Below are 12,694 nucleotides of genomic sequence, written 5' to 3' on the forward strand. Positions count from 1 at the left end.
ACTTTTATCTTCATTTTGAGCTCATTTCAGAGACAGGACTTGTTCAGGAGAGCCTGGGAGGGGACAAAGGCTAGGGTTTTAAAGCTCATCCTTATCTCTAGTCTCAGTGTTTTTTAAGTTAAAAGACAAATCAGAAAAAGACAAAGTCACTCACGTCAAGGGAGGTACCAATTTATCTTCAGACAACACAACCTTTATTTAATTTTCCATCCAGACACCCCATCACCCTTTGCCATAGTGTTGTACATACACAGGGCTGGATGAGGTTGGGGGAGGAAAGCATTTTTCTGCTGCTAATAGCAATACTTTAGTGTCATTCGTGATTTATAGCCAGCAAAAAAATGCTTTTTCTGCTCTATGTTCTGTTCGCTGTAATGAGTTCAGAAGGAATAGTGCACATGCCTCATGGAGCTCACAGGAGGAAATCTTCATTAGTCCAGTCCTCTCCAGTGTGGTAGCAAGGACTGGGAACATTAGAGGAGAAACCCTCTTGTTTATAACTAGCTTATTGAAGTGCACAGACATGGAGTTGTCACTGTGTCGCTCTGCTAATGTGTCACAAACTTTCAGGCACTGCTCATCTTCAAGATTCACAAGCAGCTCAGCCACATGGTGCTTCTTGCTGGTGTGTGGAAGGAAGAAGGAAATTAGGGGACAGACAAAGATTTCAAGATATTCAGGAGAAGACGAACCCTTGGATGAAATCTGGAGGTTGTATGGTTCTTTATGTAAGCTGGGGTAGATTGTTGGCTTTATTGGGAGCAGGATCAAAGGGGAATGAACTCTGCCATGGTGCAGGAAGAACACAGCCTCCATCAAATTAGAGACAAGTAAGAAATAACAGCAAACCTGGATCCATCATGTCCTCTGCTCTGTTGCAGATTGGGGCAATAAAAGATGCTATTCAGGGAAAGCACACATGCTTGGCCACTTTAGTGGTCCATTCCCCTCATTCCTGTAACAGCAGCCACAATTGTTGTATCAGCTATGCTAAAGTGGACATCGCTGCCTAGGGCATTTAGTGTCCATGTCTAGGCTTTTTGCTTGTGATTTTGTCTAATTGCTGCCTGACTCTAACAATTCTGTCTGCTTCCCAGGGCAGCCAGTTCCAGAAGTTCACTTCCACAGTGTGAAAAAGCACTTCCTTTTATCTGTTAAAACCAACCTCCTATTAGATTCAGCAAATGCTGCTGGTTCCAGGACTTCCTGAACAGCAGCTGAACCAGAGCTTACCTAGGGCCTTCTTCCTTTTACAAATCTTGCTGTTGTCCTCATTTTTCAGCATTCTTCTCTCCTGGTTCAATTCACATCTCCTAAGACAGTTTCTTCATACCTCATCATCTTGTTTGTCCTCCTGTGGATCTCCTTTAGTTCCACAAATACTACAATGAGCTGAATTTTGCTCCCAGTTCCTGTGAAGGAGTGGGATGTATCAGTTTTTTTCTGACCTTGCTTGGGATTGATCATATGAGTGCTTTTCAGTAGGTGAGGAGGAAGGACACCTCTTGAAAAACATGTCAGGCCTCCTCTCCCTGGCTGCAGTGTTGCTGTATTCTTAATGAAATCTCATTACACTGGTCACTGAGTCAGTTCAATGAATCGTGAAATGCATCCCCAGTTTTGTTTTTGAAGATGAGAGACAAAAGGGCAGTTACATCCCTTCCTCACCCTGAACTCTCTATCCAATAGATTTATCAGGGGCAAGACTGGAGTCTAAATGATCCTGATAGTGAACAAGTGTCATTGATCACAGCTTCATCTGTCCATTCCATGAAACTGAGAAATGAGGAATTATGCATTTCAGAAAAAGAGTGATGAGGTTTTGTTACTTGGCAACTGTAGCTCCCACATATTTTGGAAAAAACTGAGAACATCCTGTACCTCAGAGAAATCAACCAGCTTAGGTGAGGAGGAAGGGAACTGGCAGCAGATCTCCAAAACTTTGAGCTGGAAAGATCTCGTGGGGCTTCTGGAAGCAAAAATTGCTTTATGTCTTCATGCTCCTCAGCTTGTCTCCTCCACATGACTGTCTGCATCAGTTTCTGGGCTCTTCATGGTGAAATAATCCATTGTTCTGCCATTTCTGTCTCACAGAGGCATTTCACAGCCATCTGAATGGGCTCTAATCCACCTGCCAGCTGCAATCAGCACACAGCATGGCTGCACTCCTGTCAGCCAAGACTTGAGAGCCAGAAACAAAAACCTTCAAAAGAGGAATCAGCAAGAGATCTGGATGTGAAAACTGGGGAGGGGGCAACCAAACCTGAGGGCTGGTGAGTGCACACACACAGGGATAGCCAACCCAGGCAACGAGGCCACAGTAAACTTTGACTTGCCCTCTGCAGTAGCAGTTGACTTCAGACAAGAATTCAGACATGATTATTAAAATAATAATTTAGGGTTTCAGTTGCTGGGAGCCAATCTCCAAGGTTGAGCTTAGCAGACTGCTGTGTTGCTGGACACCAGATAATGCATTTATGCAGTGGTTCAGCATTTTTGGTCCAGCTTTGTTACTGACAACTTTGCTGTGTGAAATCCCATTTCTCTTTCCTAGGCTGCATATAAGAATCCAGTGGTTTCAAAGAGCACATCTTAAGTCTCCAAGACAACCCAGCAGTAACCAATTAAGTAAAAGTCAGATAACAAAACTACCATGGCAAGAACTGATTGAAACGGTCTGTTGCTTCAAGGAATGAGATTGCTACAGTGGCAAAGATGTCTTATTGCAGTCCTTGTAGGGTCTGCCTGGCACTGCAGTCTCTTCTGTGAAATTCCAGTTGGCTTCATGTAAAATCAATGACAGTTGGGTTGTTGATACCCAGTAGATCATTTGGAATCCTGTTTTTTCCTAATTATGTCATTAAAAGGACATGAGCTGATCTCCCTGCAGCCCAAGCAGCTGGAACAGCCTGGCAAGAGCCTGTCTCTGAGGCACAGATATTAAAGCACTGCTCAGGTCTCCCAGAGAGTGGGGAGAGGTTCTGGGGCATTTTCATCATGTGCATAGTATAACAAAAGATCATAGGAAGTAAATGTGAGGGAGATGGAACTTCTTTGGCTAAACCATTCCTGGTCACAGGGTGTCTCACCTCTTCCAAGGCTCCTGTGCTGGTGGTTTCATCTGCTCCCCACACAGTCTAATGTGAGCCCTTCCTAATTGTAACCAATAAATCTCCCTTACTGCAACCTATCACTTCTTGTCCCCTGGCAGACACAGATGATAGTTTATTACCTTCTAGACTGCATTTTTACCTATTTGAAGGGTGTCATCACGCATCTCTTCCATTTCTCCCAGATTAAATCAAGTAATTTTTTTTCTGCACCTCCTTGCAGGGCTCATTTGCTGTACCTCTGGTTGTTCTTGCCATTGTCCTCTGGACCCTCTGTGCTCAACAGCCACAAGTCAGGGGGCAGGGGCCAGGCAGTGTGCTGCCACAATGAACACAGAGCAGGTGATATGCAGGTACCACGTGCAGCGAGAGTGTTGGGAGGCAAACAAGTGTCTGTTCTCACATGATTTCCTTCAAGCAAATCCTCCACCATCTTCAAGTACTTCCAGAAGGGACAGTGTGCCTACAGCGCTTGGTACAGGTGAGATCAGATGAGACTCACAGCCTCAGGGTGAGCCACAGCCACTGTGCCATCCCTGGCACTCCCCCACAGCCCTGACGGGGGTCCCACCACCACCTGGAGCACAGAGCAAGAGGAGGCTCAGGGACAGAAATCTGTGTGGCTTGAGTGAAGAGCAGAAGTCCAGTGCCCTCAGAGCAGTGCTGTGCTGCAGTGACCAAAATAACAATCTGGAAGTGAAGCCCCATTACCACTTGGAAGTAATTTGCAGTTGATGGAAAATCTGGGAGCTCCTGTGGTGACAGGGAGCAGCTGTGTCCATACAGGGTGGAGGGAATGTGGCACTTGGGAGAGTGCTGCATGTCATGGCTGAAATGTGGGCAGCAAATGCTTCACCCTTTCAACCAAGAACAGAGGAAGGCCCCAAGATTACGTGCATGGCAACATTTGAGCTTGATATGGAGAAGGCCTTTGCTTTCCAGGCCTGTCAGGTCAAGGTGTGCAGCATCTGTGTGAAGTGCTGTGAGAAACCACCAGCCTCTGAGAGGAGGTTTGGGATCCCTTCCAACTGCAACCACACACACTTCTTGTCCTGCATTTAGCAGTGGAGATGTGCCAAGTAGTTCAAGAAATCCATCATCAAGTCCTGTCCAGAGTGCAAAGTAATATTCAAGTTTGTCATTCCCAATGTGTACTGGGTAGAAAAGCAGAAGAAAAATGAGCTGATTAAGGAGTTTAAGCTGAGTGGGGAAAAAGCCCTGCAAGTACTTTGAAAAAGGGAAAGGAATGTGCCAGTGTGGATGAAAGTGTCTTTGGAAAGAAGTTTTGCAGGGAACAAAAGGGCTGAAGGAGGTAACAAGGTCCTGCAGAAATGCTGGGTTCTCTGAGCAGTTGTTCTGTATGCTGGAATGCACAATTGGGAACTACTCTTCTCCAAACACAGTGACTGCCTCTACACTATGGCAGGAGCCCAGGCTCTTTGTTCCCCTGTCAGCTGAGCTATTTCCATGTTCTGACTCATCCACGGCTGTTTCTACACCAGTAAAAGCAGCAGCATTTGCAGCATTGTTCAAGCCCTCACAGGTGAAAACAATTATGAGGCAAAAGTTTCCCCACAAGTTGCACCAGTCATACTGAGTTTTTCACTTTTCCCTTTGTGGGTGTTGCCTCATGTGTGCAGCATAGCCATGGTTCTCTAGGACAGAGGGACACAAGTGACAGGAGGCCACAGTGATCATGTCCAAACCTGCCTTTCCTCAGGAACCTGGTGCCTCACAAATTGTCTCTGAGTCAACCTCAGGACTATTTCTTGTGCTGCCTTCACCTTTCTGCACTCCCCGTGCCTGTTGTGAGTGCAGCAGTCACTTCTCACTGTCCTGTGTAGCTCCTTTAATTAAGTTCAGGCAACCTTTAATTGCTACTTCTTCCACCTTCCCTTGAAGAACAGCACTTACATTATATTTCCTTCTGGATAGAAAGTATAATTCTTTTCAGCTAGTTCTCTCTTCCAGTTTTGTTAAATCCCTGATGAGTTCATCTTAAAGCAAGGCTGAGCCTTGCTTTCCTCTTCTAGGAGACAGGACAAGTGCAGCACCCAGAGGCTTGTAAATCCCGTCATCTGTGCTGCTGCAGCAAAAGGCATTGTCATTGAACACATCTTACAATGATTGTGTTGCCATCAGCTGGGGACCTAGGAGGCAGATCTTATTGGAAAGTGCTGCTAAATACTCAGAGAAAAGCAAATTTTGAATTCTCAGGGGTAAATATTTATTCTAGACACTCAAAAAAGTAGTGATTTGTGAATCAAGGTGTGGGAGGGTTTTTAGTGGTGACAGTGCCTGGAATTTTTCAGCAGCTTTTTTTTCTCTTGTTGAGACTTCTCATAACAATCACTAATGGTCATGGCAGCAGCTCCACGGGTGTCCTGGCAAATGGAAGAGCTGGGGCAGAAACCCTCTGTGCCCTCCAGTGCACTCATTACTGTTTGGTCTCTTCAAGTTCTGTTTCAAGTCATGGATTCCCCTTGGATCCTTATGGGGCCATTCCACAGATAATAAGCAGCTGCTTTCTGATTCTCAGCACATATTTTCCCTTTGTTTCCCTGAGTGTTCTCATCAGGTCTGGTCATACTCCCACGTATTCTGATATTTCTGTTACCCTGCACCATCTTAGGAGAAATAAATTAATAAACTTCCTTGCATGTACATCTTTCCCTGTGTCCACTTAAAAAACAGTCCTGTGGCAAAAATTCTTCAGTTCTGCATTCAGATAACTGATGATCTATGAAAGCAAGTTACAAATGAAGTTCCTAAACAGAATTTAATACAACATTGTTGTTGCAGTGACTGTAACACAGTGCAGATTTGATGTTTTCAATCCAGAGTTACAAGGGCATGCACTCTTATCAGTCTATTTGATTATAAAATCCCTATCTCTGTTGTACTGTAGGCATTGGGGTAGCTCAATTTGTGGGTTAATAAACTCTCTTGGATGTCTATAGCACTTTTATAACATCTAGGACTTCTTGAGTTTCATGGTTACCACAATGCTATATAGAGCTCATTCCTTCTATTCACAGGTCATTGTGCCAATAAATATGAGATAGATGCCTTTGGGCATTAATAAACAGGTGCAGCCCTACAGTGTGACAAGGAAATTATTTTGGCTGGGACTTTCCAGCAGTATATTATCAGATGGGATTGTATAAACAAATCAGTGATAGTTGGAAGGAAGCATGGGGTATGGGACTTCATTTCTGGCTGTCATCCTACCTCATAGTCCACAAAACCTCTGTAATTCAGTGGATCTCTGAAGGCTGGAGGCAGCTTGCCTGTGTCTCTCTGTGCAAACTGTTCTACTGAATGTCTGTTCATGGACCTTCCAGAGTCATGAATATGCCAAGTCACCCCAAGGTATTACATGAAAAGAGACCCTGGCACCAAGTTCTGCTTGCCAGAGACTTGCAGACATTTAGAAATGCTGTCATGCAAGCCAAGATACAGCTCCAAGTTCTTTTAATTCCTGCACTGATCAGACAACTGATGAATGTGATAAGGCCAGGATTTCAGCTCAAAATGGACTAGGGAACAGGAGGGGAGAGGAGAGAGACAGTAGACAGATACCAGGTAGGAGGTGCAGATGTTAAAGCTTTGATGTTCTCTCCTTCAGTGGAAAGAGTGGAGCCAAGATTAGCAGCATTGTGCTGAGTAATGGCAATATCCTGCTCAAAACACCAGGAGATGCAATTGTTCTGAATGTCACTGTGTGAGTATTTGATTGTCCACTCAGTTTGCTCTGTTTGAAACCAGATGAATATCTGAGACCAGGATTGCACCTTTTATACTTGACAGCTGGAGCTGGTTATTGTTTTCAAGCAAAATACCTCCTTGCTGGAGTGGCACTCCAGTACCTGTCCCAGAGCAGGAGTGTGGTGTAAGCCAGCAGCTTCCACTGGAGGAGCATTTCTCTCCCAGCTGTGCTCTGACTGTACAGCCCTGGTGCAACACTGTCAGCATCCCAGACATACCTCAGACATGACACTGGACAGCACACCTGAGCCTCTTTGCTTTCACAAACATCGCAGAGCAGGAGAATGAGCAAGACTCTGGAGGGATTCAGATGTGTTCTGTACATCCCAGAGAAGCTCTAGTGGTAAATGAGCTCTTTCCAATGTAGCACTAAATGATTCACATCTCTCCTGTTGCTCATTGCATCTCCAGGGGAAGATGAGAGTGCAAGGAGTGGCTTGTTCTGGTGGCTCTCTCTAAAAAATATGTATTTAATTATCTTGTAGGAGGCAGGATGGAAAAAACAGTCTCACTGCTCTGGGACCAGAAATCAGTGGAATTTATCATGGATCCCAGTCAGGGATCCTGTTCATTTTGCATTCTGAGATCAGCTTTGAGAGGACTCTGCTGTCCCTACCCAGTCAAGCTCTTCCATTATTGTGGCAACCAGCTGTGCTGTGCCAGGAGAGAAGCTGTTGGCTCTTGCTTTCCCCCCTGGCACTGTGCTGCCCTTTGCTGCCACACTGAAAAGTGTGTCCATAACTTCTGTCAGCCTTTTGAGGAAGCTTTTATTGGGCAGGGGTGAGGACCAGCACTGCTGGGAGATGGTGAGGCTCAGCCTTCCTGAGGAGCCTTAGCCTCTTCTCTCAGAGGTCCCTGCTGCTGCAGCTAAACAGTGACCAAATCCCTGCCTGTGCCAGGTAAGGCACAGCTCTGTGTGTGATGTGTGGGCCTGTAGGGCAGAGACTTCAGACAGTGTCAGCCGGATCACTTGAATATTCCCTTTCCTTGTTGGCTCTACATTCCTGAGAAAAAATTAAGTTATGGTGCGAGGTCACCCCGCAGTCCTGCTGTTTTGGTGACAGCTGTGGGGCAGCTGTGCTGGAAGATGGAGTTTCACAGTGACAGGGATAGAGATTTATCTCAATCCAGTTCACTGCTCTTGGGTTGAGAATATTTTAGGGCACCCCAAAAATCATGCCTGACTGTTGCCTGAAAATGAATTTTCAGGGATGCTGAACAGTGAGTGACTCTACTGGGTTTGGGAGATATCCATCTTCAGGTATTCTCTTTAATCTCTTTATACCTCAGTTTTTTAATCACTCAGGTGGGGAGTGAGAAGCAGCATTCTCCTGCCTCCCCTCACATACACTGTTGTTGAGGAGGCTTCACTGCTGCTGCTGGCAAAGTCTCAGATCAGAGCTGCACCCTCAAATGCCAGAGCTTTGGGTAGCTTCTCCTTCACAAACCACATAGATAAGTCAGGCTTGTCACAGTGAACAGGCTCAGCACAAAGAACACTCTAATTCCACCTGGTGATGCCTTCATAAGGGGCAGCTCCTTATTAATGAATGGATTTCCCATTCAGTGAAACACATTTCTGTACTTCACAAGTTGTAAAGGGATCTGAGCAAACACACTGCATTGGGAACAGTGAAAAACACCCAACATGGATCAAAAGCATCATCATGCTCATAAAGGAAGGAGGGTTTTATCCTGATTCATTTCAGGAGGATGTCATGAGTGTGCCGCAGACAGACCAGGGCTCCACAGGGGATTGTGGGAGTAAATAGAGAACACAACTTACAAACTGTGGGAGAAAACTCAGAATCTGTTTCTTGAGGCAAGACCATTTTTCTGGTTCACTGGGGAGAGCTCCAGCTTAATCAGGGATATTGGCACATTATTCCTGATGTTCCTGAGGAAAGAAATGAGTAGGACTGAAATGTTTACTTAAAGAAATATCTTCTGGATCTTATGAAGAGTCAGACTTCATCAAGAATTTGCCTTCAATAGCCACCAGCTCTGTATTCAATCCTCTCTAATACACTCTTAGAGTGACACAGGGCCTTGGGGAACCTGTCCTGGTCTATTAGACAGTGATGAATTTATTCTTCAGATGGGAAGTTGTTCAGCTCCTGTGTTTTTTTATCTTGACACAGTTTTTTAGATGGGTGCATTATCCATGGGAAGCTTTAGTGGGTTTTGGATACTTGCTGATATCCTATACTGCTCTGTGATCAACTGGCAGTAAAGCTGGAGGGATTTCTTCCTCTGAGCTTTGAATGGTCATGTTTCCATTTCACTTTCCAAATCTGAACGAAATTAGAATTTCCAATTTCAAAAGCTCTCCCCTTTCCTTTATCAGCAATAAAGAAGAAATGGGAACGTTTGCCTGGCCTGTTCTACACTGTTCATTATTTTACACAAATGTATCACTAGGTTTCTCTTCTTCATAAAGTCTCTACAGACAGGCTTTTAAACTGTGCTTCTTCTGATAGCTTTCATTATTTTCAACACCTAACATATAATACTTTTATGTCTCATTTAGTGGAAAACTGTAAAGATCAAATTTCTGTTTAAAATATGAAGCCTTGTTAACAGTTTTTTGAAACTGAAATAGAGAAGTCATATGAATCATTGCTTCTCTTCTATTACTTAGGAAATAAAAAGAATAAATGTCTAGAAATGTTTTCTGTAACCTTTTTGAAAGAAAAATATTTCACTGACTGTAAAATATGTGCTTGTTTGCCTGCTGAGGACAAGATTGGTTGGATGGTGACTCAGGAGCCAAAGCAATTTCAAAGGAGAGGTGGGTTCTGTTTTATAAACACAAAAATCCCAAGTGCTGTGTGTGGCTAGAACTGTCTCACAGAGAAATTGAAATTTTTATGATCCTAGAAGATTAAATGAGAGATTGGTGCAATAACTCTATTGGTTTAATGTATGCTTTGTTTTGGATAACATAAGAGATCTTTTGCAGCCTAAACTGAATGTAACACTTTTGGTCCCTTTTCTTATTGATTTTGTGCTGTGAGTTCAGTAACAGCCCATGTTTTGTTTTGTTACTCCCACTGCCCAAAACCTGTGTATATAACCAGAAACGCCGAAAATGTTAACATTTCTGAGATCCTTGATGTTTATTCTTGCAAAGAGCTCCCAAACAGACCAGAATTCATCAGAAATACAACAAATCCCTTTGTTGCTTTTCCACTGGTGCCATTTTAAAAATAGTAACATCTTTATTGCAGCACTTCTGAGGGAAAGGGGCTCCTTTACCCTTCAACAGTCAGACAGATGTCTCCAGTCCTTTGGCTGCTGCTCTCACACCGTGCAGTTACTGCCAGCACACAGCCCACGGATGGCACCATGACATGGGAGCTATAGCAGATGTGTACATAGAAAGAGGGGCAGGTTCAGTGGGGTTTTACTCTCAGAGGAAAGAAAGTGCCCACAGTCACCAGTGCAGTGTCAGAGCAAATCTCAGGGAGGTTTAAAGCAGCTTGGAAGGACTCATGGAAACTGTCCCTGGTGACTACAGCTGACAGCAGCTCCCCCTGGCTACTCCTAAATCCCCTCCCACGCCCTCTTTACCACAGCAGATCCCATGGGGGTTTAAGCTCTCCACCTCCAAGGGGAAGATGACCCCCCCAAGCCCTTGGCAGTGTTTTTCTCCTTGCTGCCACACTGTCTCAATCTCATCTGTCTTTTGTTTCAGGGGATGGGGCCACAAAAGCCTCCTGGAAAGTGATGCTGTTGGAGGAGACACAGAGATGATGTCAAATCACATTTTTGAGATGACACCTCTGCCCCACAGCACTCGCACAACTTCAACAACATCGTGGTGGCTGAACTGGAGCAGGGATGGAGCTTTGGGAGGCGTGCAGGTGGGGGAGCTGGAGCTGCACGAACTGCTACTGAATAGCTGAATGATCTGTTACAGCTTCTCGTCTATTTAAGCAGGCTCTGAAGTCAACTCTTCAGAAGTAAAGGCTGGTACCTGCTGCAGTTCTGTGTGCCTGCCTGTCTTTTGAACTCCTTCAAAGAGGCCCTTGTACTTTGTCAGGAAAATGAAGAGGGAGATCCCTGTGTAATCTCCACCAATACCTTTCATTTCCCGAGGTAACGATGCACGAAGTGTCCTGGGGAGAGAGTGCCCTTCCCTCCTGACACAGCAGGGGCTCCTGTGGAACCCTCCTCGGGCTCACAACAGACACAGCTGCTTCCCCTGCTCTTCAAAGTGCCAGCACCGTGTAGCTAAAATAATTTACATCTTGTTAATGTAGTTTTTTTTCTGAGATAAAGCAATGTGAATGTCCATGGAAGAGTCAAAATGCCCAATTTAGGAAAGAATTTGAGTTTCTAATGCCATCCTCAGCATGCACGTTGTTAGAACTCCTCCATGAACAATGAGAGAAACATGGCTTCTTTCCTTCAAGTGTTTTTCTCTTAAATTATTACTTTCAGTTGTTCTGTAAAGTCAACCAGCCATTTTGTTCCAAATATTTGGCTAGGTAATAACTCCAAGAAAATTCTAGTGATCGTGTATTGATCTGAATAAAAGTATGGAGCTTTGGAAAAGTAAAGGGGTTGGATGGAGTGTTTGATGCAGAACAGACAGCTTGCCTCAAATTATAAGAAATAAACATTAACAGAGCACAGAAATGACTGCAGGACTTCAGGAGAATAAATAACCATTTGCAGATTGAATACTGGCTGTTGTATCACTGCTTTGTGGGGTTTATTAATGACTGGCTCGGTGAGAGGAGCCCTTTTTCTGCTCCTCCACAATCAGAGGAGGCACGAGATAGATGTGGTTTACATTAACCTAAAGTTAGAAGTCATGATGTAAATTGCAGAAATAGACATGAATACAGAAAAAATCAAAAATGTGTAATTTGAAAAACGTGTTCAAGCAATAGCTGCACAATATCCTGCTTCCCAAAAGGTTCAAAGGGAGAGGGTTATGGGTAGAAAGCCTCATGGGGCTGTTTGTTTCCTGAGGAGCAAAGCACTAAGTTTTAACATTCATGAAAACTGAGAAAACAATTACTTTGTCGTGTATGGAAATTTTCCAGAGAAAAGGAGGCTTAGGGGTGATCTTATTTCTGCAAGTCCCTGACAGGAGGGTGTATAGCCAGGTGGGGGTCAGCCTCTGTTCCCAGGTAACCCTTGGAAATTATGTAAGGCTCCTAATTAATTATTTTTATTAACTTTTCTAATTGATTTTTAAAATTACATCTATTTGTATTAGTGACATAACCAGCAACACAATGAGAGGACTTAAGTCTTAAGTTGTCCCAGGGGAAGTTTAGGTTGAATGACAATAGGATTTTCTTCACAAATTCAGCTATTAATTCTTCTAATCCTTTTCTAGCTTCTCATTTTTAAGTATATTGTTTCTGCCTTACCACTCAGGTTTCAGCTGTATTTTTACTGGCTCTTCTGCTTTTGACCTCCCTGGAAAACTGTTTTATTAATAGCTCTGAGAGCTTGTATTAGCCTGTATTCATTAATATGGGCCTTCTTTATATAATACCGGTAGGGGTAATATATTCTGACTCACATTCCCCTAATAAGCCGTGTTGAACACATTTTTTTCACAAAAAACGTGATTAGACACTGGAATGGGCTGCTCAATGAGTCACCATCCTCAGAGGTGTTTAAGGAAAGACTGGACATGGCACACGCATGGTCTGTTTGACATGGTGGCGTTGTGTTGGGTTATGGGCTGGACTCGGTGATCTCTGTTTCAACCTAAACGATTCTGTGATTGCTGGACGCCATCCCCAGCACTTTGCCCCGGGGTGCTGCGCTCCACCAGGGGAAGGGACAGG

The 12,694-nt window shown here is 44.2% G+C and overlaps 1 pseudogene; it reads left to right on the plus strand.

Annotated features, from left to right (window-relative positions):
- The first annotated feature begins 3,437 nt into the window (after positions 1–3,437).
- Positions 3,438–10,782, plus strand: LOC118692205 (E3 ubiquitin-protein ligase makorin-2-like; annotated as a pseudogene).
- The last annotated feature ends 1,912 nt before the right edge of the window (positions 10,783–12,694 follow it).

This window comes from Molothrus ater, chromosome 15 (assembly GCF_012460135.2).
Source record: "Molothrus ater isolate BHLD 08-10-18 breed brown headed cowbird chromosome 15, BPBGC_Mater_1.1, whole genome shotgun sequence".
Lineage (NCBI taxonomy): Eukaryota > Metazoa > Chordata > Aves > Passeriformes > Icteridae > Molothrus > Molothrus ater.